The 12,034-nt window shown below is 38.7% G+C and overlaps 1 pseudogene; it reads left to right on the plus strand.

Annotated features, from left to right (window-relative positions):
• The first annotated feature begins 363 nt into the window (after positions 1 to 363).
• On the plus strand, positions 364 to 11,653 carry LOC149180463 (lysine histidine transporter-like 8; annotated as a pseudogene).
• Positions 11,654 to 12,034: the final 381 nt, after the last annotated feature.

The raw sequence follows: 12,034 nt of genomic DNA on the forward strand, positions 1-12,034 counted from the left end.
AGAATCTCATGAAAAAATATGTATGGTGAGGTGAGGAATGTGGGTAGCATGTGTTTGTATACTCAATTAGTTGTCCTCGTTAGATATGACGATTACTTGGGGGCAGTTTTATTATTATGATCATGGGAACAAGGCACATAAAATTTAAGGAAGAAGAAAATTCATATGAGGATTTTGTGAGGAGCTTCAAGTTTCCAGTGCCTTCCGGGACTATAGAGGAATCGATGGGAGAAAGAGCATTGGTCTCAATACCACCCATGCCCCCTTTCACCCTTGGTGCTCATTCTCCACACCACCATATTTCTACCAATTCTCCTTCTCATGTTGTTAACCCCTAGGCAAAGATCCCCCAATTCTTCTCAGATGCCCGCTAGCACTTGCCCTCCTTCATCCTTGGTGTCTCCTTTTGTGCCCAAGTCCCCTCAGCTCAAGGCTCTTAGGACACCATGGACTCCTTCCCTTATCTCTCCCAGGTTTCTGAGCCACATTGGGACTCCCAAGAGAAGGGTTTTGACCAATATGAAGACCTATATGGAGGAGGTTGGGAACCTCACCAAGCTCAATCCTCAATATGTGTGGCTCTACATCATAGATCCAGGAATGGGAACACTTACTATGCAGTGTTTCATAATCTCAATGCAGGGATTGGGTTTCAGGCCTTGATTCCTCTAATGGATTTTACCTTCTTGGGATGGTATGCAAGATGTTCTTGATTTCTCTATTTTTTTGCTTTCATGTTTACATGTTGTTTTTTTACAAAATTGATTTTTAGATCCATCAAAATATGATCTAATGTCAGATCACATGGATGTATTCTACAAAAATGATTAAATCTTCATGTTAGCAATCTCAAAGTCTTCACACCCACTTGGTGTGATTAAATCATATTGATACTGCTATATCTACCTAGGATGTAGAATGTGCCTATCTAGAATGTGTTAGTTCAAAGGAATGTAATGGATAAATACATGGGTTTCCTCTTTATAATGTGTCTCAGTCCAATGGAGTGCAATGGATAAAAATGTGGGTTGTTGTGAGTTTGTTTCTTCTGCAACCATTGTTTTCATTTGCATTTTATTTTTTCTTTGCTATTTGTACTATGACATTCGTTGATAATTGTACTACGGCTTAGAGATAATTTCTATTATTTTTACATTTAAATAGATCTATCTAAACTCCATACTTCTAGATATGTTAAAATAAATATTGTGTTTTTAAAAATAACAGTTTTTATGTTTTTGCACCCAGTTGATGGAGTTAAATAGTCATTTAAGCTATTGGGATTCCAAATAATTGATATTACTACCTCTGCCTTGGATTTAAAATGTTCCTTTTAGATATATGAATATATAAGTGTGTTGGTGTGGGTTTATTCCTTTTGCAACATTGTTGTGATTTATATTTTGTTTCCCAAATTCCAGATCTGTTCAAATAAATATTAAATTCCTAAAAGTGACATTGTTTATGTTTTAAATTCTTAAAGGTAACAAATTTTATGTTTTTGCACCCACTTGATGGGGTTAAATAGTCCTTTAACTTGTTGGGATTCAAAATCATTGATATTACTACCTATACCTTGGTTTTAGAATGTGCCTTGTAGAGCTATGAATACAGAAGTATGTTGCAGTGGATTTGTTCCTTCTACAACCTTTTTGTGATTTGTACTTTCTTGTCCATGAATATAAACAGGAGTTGGGGAATAATCTGTCTAACAATAACATACATGTGGCAACTCTACAGTTTGTGGGTTCTTATCATGCTTCATGAAGATGTTCCTGGGGAACGCTACAACAAATATGTGGAGCTTGCATAAACTGCATTTGGTAATAATAATAGATACCTTCTACAATTGCAATCTTGATATCTAGGTTTCTTTATTACAAAGCTTAAGGTACATGTCTGTTTTAGTTGGATATCAAAATTTGGATTTCTATCTCTAATGTAGAGTCCATACAATCTTCAATTTTAGATATAAACATCTGAGTTTAGATATATTTGTTATAGACCTAATAGCTTCAAGTATATATTAATGTTGGATATAATAATCCTAGATGGAAGGAATGTATGGATGCCAATTTTTAATTAAAAATTGCAGGGGAGAGGCTTGGTGTATGGTGTTGGAAATAATACTGAGAGGGGGGGTGAATCAGTATTATCAAATTCTTTTCAATATATCTTCCATATTTATACTTTAATTTATTCTTCAGATATTGATCATTATTTTGTATGTCAGTACCATATAATAATGAGCAAGAACAAGAAAAATAGATAGTCACACCAAAGAACACCAGATATAAGGTGGAAACCCAATGTGGGTGAAAACCACCTGCTACAATATGTCTCTATCTTCTTTCAATTAGAAACTTCTTTTACAATGATTTTGTACTGGTGCAGTCCTTTACTAGTACGCAGGCTGCAACCTGCTAAGATCTACAACCCTTTCTTGTTTTCCAGTCTCTCCTGGAAGGGAGCTACAACCCCCTTAGCTCTTGTACTAGCTGATCTACTAGTACGTAGGTGCTAACCTACTTCTTTTCTTCCAAGGACCACATTTCATAAATTTTCAAACTGGATCCATGAACATCAAATAATCATCAAGTACATGTGAATCAACCAATCTCCTTTTACAATCACCCAATAAGTCAACCAATAACTTCTCAGAATGTAGTAACCAGAAAAGCAATACCAGTAATCTAAACCCAGAACTCTGCAGCAATAGATAAAAGGCAGCCAACAAATATTTTAAGAAAAGTCTGCAACTTCACCAATAGTAACTTGTGTATATCCATAGTTCTTCTGTGTTTGGACTGTGCAGCTCTGCACCTGCACTATCTACCCGACAGCGTACCTCCGCACCTGCGCCTTCTACTTCTCTGCGTACCTCCGCACCTACGCCTTCTGCTACGCTATGGACCTCCGCACCTGCGCCTTCTACTGTGTTGCGGACCCCCGCACCTGTGCCTTCTCCTACGCTGTGGACCTCCGCACCTGCGCCTTCTGCTGCGCTACGGACCCCCACACCTGCGCCTTCTGCTGCGTTGCGTACCTCCGCACCTGCGCCTTCTGCTGTGTTGTGGACCCCCGCACCTGCGCCTTCTGTTACGCTGCGTACCTCCGCACCTGCACTGTGCATCGCCTGTGGACCTCCGAATAGAGCCAAGTTAATAGTCCTCCAATGTGCCACAGACAGTCAGATCCATAGATCTGATCATGCGCCAGAGAAATCACGACCCATCAATAGATCTGCCTTTCAATTTATAGATTACACCTTGATTTAGATCTAGCTTTTCAAAATCACCCAAAATTTCAGATCTTAAGATATTCAAATTTCACAAGTGCCTAGCCAAGAGATCTCCTTTATTTTTTATAGGCAAGCCCTTATTCAAACCATGGAACAAAACCATCGAAAACCAATACAAGGGATCCAAAACCGGGGTTCAATAAATTAGATCCTATACCACGGACCAAAACCATAGGATCATGTACGTCAGACTAAATACCATGGACCAATCATAAAAATTCCCACGTGTGCACGCTTCTCTGCATTGAAGTGAGTGAATTTGATGCCTGCACCTTTTGTTCGGAGAACCTGCGGGTATGCCCACACTTCTTGTTCGGGGAACCTGCAGGTCCGCAGCTTTTCTTAAGCTCACCTACGGGTATCTCTTTTTCTATGAATTTGAGAGCTTGAATAGAGATTTGCCACCTGAGTGAGTTGCCATCAAGTACAACACCTGTGTCATAGTGCCAAACCTGAATCATAATGCCAACAATCTCCCCCTTTGGACTTGATGGCAACCCCAAGATCCTCAAAGTCATTCTCCCCCTTTGTCATCAATGGCAAAGGGTTGTGCTCCCCCTGAGTACATGCTAAAATATCTGTCTTGTTGTGCTGACCAGGCTCCCCCTGACTGTAGGCAAGATCTGCAAAAAGATGTTCTTCAAGAAGAACCTTGACTTATACATCATAAAAGACCTTTCTATCACCAAAAGACTCAATACATACATCCATCGCCCAACCAAGTGGGGATCATCCACCCAACTAAGTGGGGATACATCAAAAATTTACATATGTCAACCAAGTACATTACATATTCATCCCAGGCATAGTGGGGAAACCAAAATAGGCCGTTACATGACCTTGACACCAGAGATATAAGACATAGAGACAAAACATTAGCAGCAATATTCAGATCGACATCCTTCTGAACTTTCTCCTCCAAGATCTTCTATAATGATGCCAACAATGTATTATTAGAAGAATATATGCTCCCCCTGAACTTGTGCCAGATGGTCTTTGACCAATCCATAAACCAATGACTGTACGTGTATACCCCATATGAAACTCGCGTATAACCAACAATCTCTGAAACAGATAAGATTCAACAACAAGATGATGCATCAACTACCCCCAGCTTTTACCTGAGGTATTCAAAAGTTTCCCTGGGTAGTGGTTTGGTGATAATATCAGCAACTTGTCCTTAGAAGGAACATACTCCAATTTGACCTTTTGTTCCAACACTTGTTCCCAGAGAAAGTGATACTTGATCGGTATGTGCTTGGTCTTTGAATGCATGACTGGGTTCTTTGAAATTCTGATTGCACTTGTATTATCACATAAGATGGAGATAGGTGGTGTACAAGTGATTTGAAAATCCTGCAAGGTTTGCATCATCCAAAGGAGTTGAGTGCAGCAAGATGCAACAACCACATATTCCGCTTCAGCTGTAGATAAATCAATTGAACTCTGTTTCTTTCTGAACCAAGATACTAAACTGGAACCCATAAAGAATGCACCACCACTTGTGCTCTTCCTATCATCCATGCATCCGGCCCAATCTGCATCTGTATAAGCATGAAGTGTGAGATCTGTATCTCTAGGATACCATAAGCCATAGTTTTGAGTTCCTTGAAGGTACTTGAAGATTCTCTTAACTGCCTGAAGATGAGTTTCCTTGGGATTTGCTTGAAATCTTCCAACTATTCCCATTGCATGCATGATGTCTGGTCGGGTACCTGTCAAATAAAGTAGACTTCCAATCATGGATCTATAGGTTGGTTGATGCACTGCTACTGATTCATCATTTGCACTGAGACTGCATCCTGTAACCATAGGGGTACATACTGGTTTTGAATCTTCCATGCCATACTTCTTCAAAATCTGCTTGAGGTACTTGGTTTGAGACAAAAAGATACCGCCTTCATTTTGTTGGATTTGTAGGCCAAGAAAATATGTCAGCTCTCGAAGTAATGACATTTCGAATTATTTCTACATCACCAAGGCAATGTTTTGACTCATAGTTTCTTCATTGCTGCCAAAGATAATATCATCTACATACACAACAAGTATTAGCAATTTGTCATTTTCAATTTTTATATAAAGATTGCTATCTGTTGATCCCTTTGAAAAGCCTTGTTGATGAAGATATTTGTCCAAACGAAAGTACCAAGCCCTTGGAGCTTGTTTAAGACCATAAAGAGCCTTTTTTAGTCTGCATACAATATTTGGATCATTCCCAAGAATGAAACCATCTGGTTGCTCAATGTACACCTCTTCTTCTAAGTCTCCATTTAGAAAGGCTGATTTCATGTCCATTTGAAATACTTTGAACTTCTGAAAGCTTGAGAGAGCAAGGAACATTCGGATGGCCTCAAGTCTAGCAATGGGAGCAAAATTTTCTTCAAAGTCTATTCCTTCTTGTTGAGCATACCCTTTACAAACAAGTCTGGCCTTGTTTCTAATCACTTCCCCATTTTCATTCAACTTGTTTTTAAAGATCCATTTTTCCCCTATAACATTCTTATCTTTCGTTCTAGGAACCAACTCCCAAGTGTTATTCTTTTCAATCTGCTCAAGTTCTTCATCCATTGCCTTGACCCAGCATTCATCTTTGCATGACTCTTTTACATTTTGTGGTTCAGTGGAGGAGAGCAATGCCAAATAGCTTGAGGCTTCTGCAATTGTTCTTCTTGTTTGTATACATGCCTCTTTCTGCCCCAAAATTTGAGATTCTGGATGATTCTTCTGAACGTACCTGGATGCAGTCTTTCCTTCTATCCTTATCTGTTCCTTTGGTGCCTCTTGAGGTTCTTTTTCATCATCAGTCTGATTTGAAGGATGGTCTTCATCCTCTTCGATATTTTCATAATTTACTTGCCTAGGAATGTTTCCTTCTTCATCAACCACTACATCAATGCTGTCAATAATTCTTCCAAGTCTTTTATTGTAACACTTGTATGCTTTGCTGTGGGGAGAATAACCAAGGAGAATGCCTTCATCTGCTCTAGGTTCAAATTTTCCAAGATGTTCATCATTATTCTTAATATAGCATTTTCTTCCAAAAATTTTGAAATTTTTTAGCGAAGGAGTCTCACCATACCAGAGCTCATGAGGAGTTTGAGTGCTATTCACCCGGACATTTGTTTTGTTGAGAATAACAACCGCAGCAAATGCAGCTTAACCCCAGAAGGTTGCGGGAGTTCCAGACTCATCAAGCATAGCATGAGCCATTTGTTGAACCGTTCTGTTCATCCTTTCCACTACTCCATTTTGCTGAGGAGTCCTAGCTGTAGAGAATTCCCTTCTTATTCCATGTTCTTCATAGAAGTCAAAAAATTCATTCAAGGTAAACTCCCCACCTCTATCAGACCTGAGGCATTTGATTTTGTGATCTGATTCGTTTTCAACCAAGGCTTTGAAAGATTTGAATTTTTCAAAAGCTTCGTCTTTGTGCTTCATAAGTCCTATCCAAACCATCTTGGAGAAGTCGTCAATGAATAATATAAAGTATTCTTCTCCTCGAGGTGACCTTTTCCTAGATGGACCACATACATCTGTATGGACTAGTTCAAGAGGCTTGCTAGCTGATCCTTCCTTCTCAGGGAAGTTAATTCTGGTTTGCTTACCAAACTGACATGATTTGCATATTTTTTTGTCTGGAATTCTGATGTCTGGAAGACTGCGAACTGCCTGGTACTTGCATGCTTTCCTTATCTGAGAAAAGCTTAGATGCCCCAACCTTCGGTGCCATAACCAGTGTTCGTCATTTTTGCTCAAATAGCATTGTTGTTGTCCTTCTTCAAATATGTATAAATTATTTGGAGTTCTTATGCCTTTGATCACTGTTTTTCCTATATCAAGATCACAAACACTACATCCATTTGATTGAAATATTACCTCAGTTCCTTGATCGCACATCTGATTGACACTCAGTAGATTATGCTTCAAGCCATCAACATACAAAACATTTCCAGCTTTGACCTTTTCTTTCAACTGAACAGTGCCTTTTCCTTTTATTACTGCAGGGGTATCATTTCCAAAAGAAACTTTCTTTCCTTTTTCTAAAGCACTATATTATTGAAGTTTTTCTTTATCACCTGTCATATGCTTCAAACATCCATTGTCGATGTACCATTGATTTTCCTGTCCTTCTGCATATAAAGCTATCCCACATCTTTCTGGTTGTGGTTCCTTCATTCTCCATGTTCTGGCATTTGAGGTTTGTTCCTTCTGAGTTGTCTTCTGAAACCTGATCCTGCATTCAGAATCTTCATGACCAAAGTTATTACAAATAGAACATTCAATTTCACTTTCAAGGGTGGAAAATTTGTTATAGGTCCTTTTCGTGATTCCAGTCATACTTCTTTTTTTTTAGCTTCTCTAGTCATGATTGTCTTATAGGAAACACATTGAGCTGCTTTGTGACCAAAGTTATGGCAAGAGAAACATTGGCCATTGAAGAAACTCCTATGATTATCAAATCTATAAACCAACCGATTGTAGTTTCTACTGACATCCATTCTTGAGGCAAATTGGGAAGCTTTACCTGTGGCTGGTTGTGGCTTCTGTTTGTCCTTAAGGTAGATTTCTCCCGATTTTCTTGATAGACCTTGTTCATTCTTGAGTTAAATTGTCCCTGATTTACCTGATGATTTCTATTAGGCCTTTACTCACTCCTCCTTGCTGCATCAAGATAGCTTTTGGAGGTGGATGCTTGAGATGCTTCTCCATTATATCCCAGACCTGTCTTGATTAGTGGAGAACGCTGCACATTGATAATCTCATCCAGAGTTTCAGATCCTTTAACAAATTTAAGATTAAGAGCTTTTGTTTTCTCAATCTCTTTTCTAAGACCAACAATTTCACATTCCAATTTTTCATGATGTTTTTCCCTTTCAGCCAGTTGACATTGCAGAGAATCAATATTCACATTTTTCTCTTGTAAACAAATTTTGAGTTTAGAAATCTCTTCATAAATACCTTCTTCATCTATAGCATCCATGTAATCATCATCTTCAAAAGCCATTAAAAGTTTATAATTATTACCTTGTTCATATTCGTCACTATTTGAAAGTCCATCACTATCTTCATGAGTGTAGTAGCTTTTCTTATTTGCATTCTGTTTCTTGTTCCATATAACAGGTTCCTTCCCCTTGTCAATCTTATGCTTATGAGGAAATTTGGTAGCATAGTGTCTGACTCTTCCACAAGCAAAGCATTTGAAAGGTAACTTACCTCGGAATCGTCCAGCACCTCGTTGAAGGTTTTTGACAAAATTTGATTCTTCTTCTTCTTCTGACATGTATCCTGACTCATAGTAATCTCCTTTGCCTGAAGCCTTGAAGGCAGCTTCTCTCCTGTCTGATGGTCCTCCTTTCCTCATTTCATAAGCAGTCAAAATTCTGTGCAGCTGTGACATGGTAAGGTTTCATAGATTATCTTTCTCTTCTATTGCAGAAACTTTAGATTCAAACGTAGGGGACAAAGATCTTAGAACCCTTTCAACCACAACAGCCTCTTTTATTTCTTCACCCAATTTTTCATACAATTATCAATCTCATCTACACGAAGGAAATAGTTAGCCACACTTTCATCATTGTGCATTCTGAGATTTTCATACTGAATTCTGAGGGTTTGAAGTTTTGCTCATTTTACCTGTTCATCTCCTTCATAGCTCAGAACAATCTTGTCCCATATTTCTTTTGCGGATTTATACTGCATAACCTTCACGAATTCTGATTGAGATAGACATCCTGATAGAGTATTGATAGCCTTTGCATTTGTTTCATATTTCTTCTTCTCAACTGGATATGTAGGAGTTGCTGATGGAAAAGTGTACCCTATGTCTATGATGTCCCAGACTTCTATACCAAGAGATTGAAGATAGGCAGTAACTCTTACCTTCCAATATACGAAGTTTGTCCCGTCAAAAATTGGTGGCCTGATAGATGCTTCTCTCTCGTATTTGCTCATGATGATGGATCTTCCTTCAAGCGATCAAGCTTCTTCAGAAGGACCTGCTCTGATACCAATTGTTGGAAATAATACCGAGGGGGGGTGAATCAGTATTATCAAATTCTTTTCAATATATCTTCCAGATTTATACTTTAATTTATTCTTCAGATATTGATCATTATTTTGTATGTCAATACCATATAATAATGAGCAAGAACAAGAAAAGCAGATAGTCACACCAAAGAACACCAAATATAAGGTGGAAACTCAATGTGGGTGAAAACCACCTGCTGCAATATGTCTCTATCTTCTTTCAATTAGAAACTTCTTTTACAATGATTTTGTACTGGTGCAGCCCTTTACCAGTATGTAGGCTGCAACCTGCTGAGAGCTACAACCCTCTCTCGTTTTCCAGTATCTCCTGGAAGAGAGCTACAACCCCCTTAGCTCTTGTACTAGTTGATCTACTAGTACGTAGGTGCTGACCTACTTCTTTTCTTCCAAGGAACACGTTTCATAAATTTTCAAACTGGATCCATGAACATCAAATAATCATCAAGTACATGTGAATCAATTAATCTCCTTTTACAATCACCCAATGAGTCAACCAATAACTTCTCAGAATGTAGTAACCAGAAAAGCAATACCAGTAATCTAAACCTAGAACTCTGTAGCAATAGATAAAAGGCAGCCAACAAATATTTTAAAAAAGTCTGCAACTTCACCAATAGTAACCTACGTATATCTGCAGTTCTTCTGTGTCTGGACTACGCAGCTCCGCACTTGCATTGTCTACCCGACAGCGTACCTACGTACCTGCACCTTCTACTTCTCTGCGTACCTCCGCACCTGCGCCTTCTGCTGCGTTGCGGACCTCTACACCTGCGCCTTCTGCTGTGCTGCGGACCCCCACACCTGCGCCTTCTGCTGCGTTGTGGACCTCTGCACCTCGCCTTCTTCTGCGTTGCAGACCCCCGCACTTGCGCCTTCTGCTGCATTGCATACCTCCGCACTTGCACTGTGGATCGCCTGCGGACCTCCAAATAGAGCCAAGTTAACAGTCCTCCAATGTGCCATAGACAATCAGATCCATAGATCTGATCATGTGCCAGAGAATCACGACCTATCAATATATCCACCTTTCAATTTATAGATTACACCTTGATTTAGATCTAGCTTTTCAAACGATCACCCAAAATTTCAGATCTTAAGATATTCAAATTTCATAAGTTCCTAGCCAAGAGATCTCCTTTCCTTTTTATAGGAAAGCCCTTATTCAAACCATGGAACAAAACCATTGAAAACCAATACAAGGGATCCAAAACCGGGGTTCAATAAATTAGATCCTATACCACGGACCAAAACCATAGGATCATGTACGTCGGACTAAATACCATGGACCAATCATAAAAATTCCCACATGTGCACGCTTCTCTGCATTGAAGTGAGTGAATTTGATGCCTGCACCTTTTGTTCGGAGAACCTGCGGGTATGCCCACACTTCTTGTTTGGGGAACCTGTGGGTCCGCAGCTTTTCTTAAGCTCACCTACGGGTATCTCTTTTTCTATGAATTTGAGAGCCTGAACAGAGGTTTTCCACCTTAGTGAGTTGCCATCAAGTACAACACCTGTGTCATAGCACCAAACCTGAATCATAATGCCAACATATGGTTGAATCTGTTTCCAACTGTTAATCCATTAGTCGAGATGGAAATTGCCCTGATATTGATTGGTGGAGAGACAATGAAGTTGTTTTTTAAAATATTTTGTGGCCCAACTTGTGGATCCAATCCACTTACTAGAGTGGAATGATATTTTGTTTTCATGTCCATTTACTACAATGGAATGATATTTGGTTTTTGTATCCCTTTGCATTATTTTGTCCGAGTTGCCTAATCTTAACTCCATTACAAGACTCTACCTTATAGGTTCTGTCATTGCAATTACCTAATACACTATGGTTTGGGGTTTTTCCACAAGAAAACCTAGACACTTGGGCATATCTTATGAAAACCTAAAGTCCAAGATGGATACTACAACAACAAAATTATTGCTTTGACTTCAAGGGTCACAATCTTTCTCTAGAAATACAAGTATTGTGCTTTTGTAGCAGCATAGACTTGTGTTTCCTTATGATTGCTTATCTTTGTCTATATTGTCTAGAGAAGGTTACATGTTGATATCTTACCTTATCAATCATATTTCTTTCATGTGAGATTGACTAGGAAGTTGTATCTGAGAATGCAGGCTACTATGCCATCTAGTCTCAAGCATCTTGCCTCTATACCAATGTGGAGAGGAGAAAAGGTTTCTTATTTACTTGTGGCCATGTGTGTGTTCCCCATTGCAATTGGAGGTTATTGGGCTTATGGAGATTTTGTAAGTATCGATCACTTGCCTTCTCAAACTTGTATTTGAGTAAAATCATAAATTCTCTGACTTTCTATATCTTATTGATCTATTTTATGGCAGTAAATCTCATGCTGCTAATTTATTTCTTCATAGTTTGTTATGCCAAGTTGCCAACAATATATTTTCCTTCAGTGCCTTAGGAACCTGCATCATTCAAATTTTGTTGTTAATTGGTTGGTCTCATAATATTCTCGTTCATATCATTGTTCATAAACAACACAGTCTTTCACCATTATGAAGTATCATGAACTTACTTTAACTAGTATCATTTTGGAATTATACATTTGTTACTTAATGGATCCTCTTCTATAACCATATTTAACTTGTATGTAGTTTTCACTTCTTGTGAGATGAACAACAAAAATACAACCATGTTCAAGAAAACCA

The sequence above is a fragment of the Pinus tabuliformis genome, chromosome 3_2 (genome assembly GCF_031772625.1).
Source record: "Pinus tabuliformis cultivar Carrire ecotype Pingquan chromosome 3_2, CPIR1, whole genome shotgun sequence".
Lineage (NCBI taxonomy): Eukaryota > Viridiplantae > Streptophyta > Pinopsida > Pinales > Pinaceae > Pinus > Pinus tabuliformis.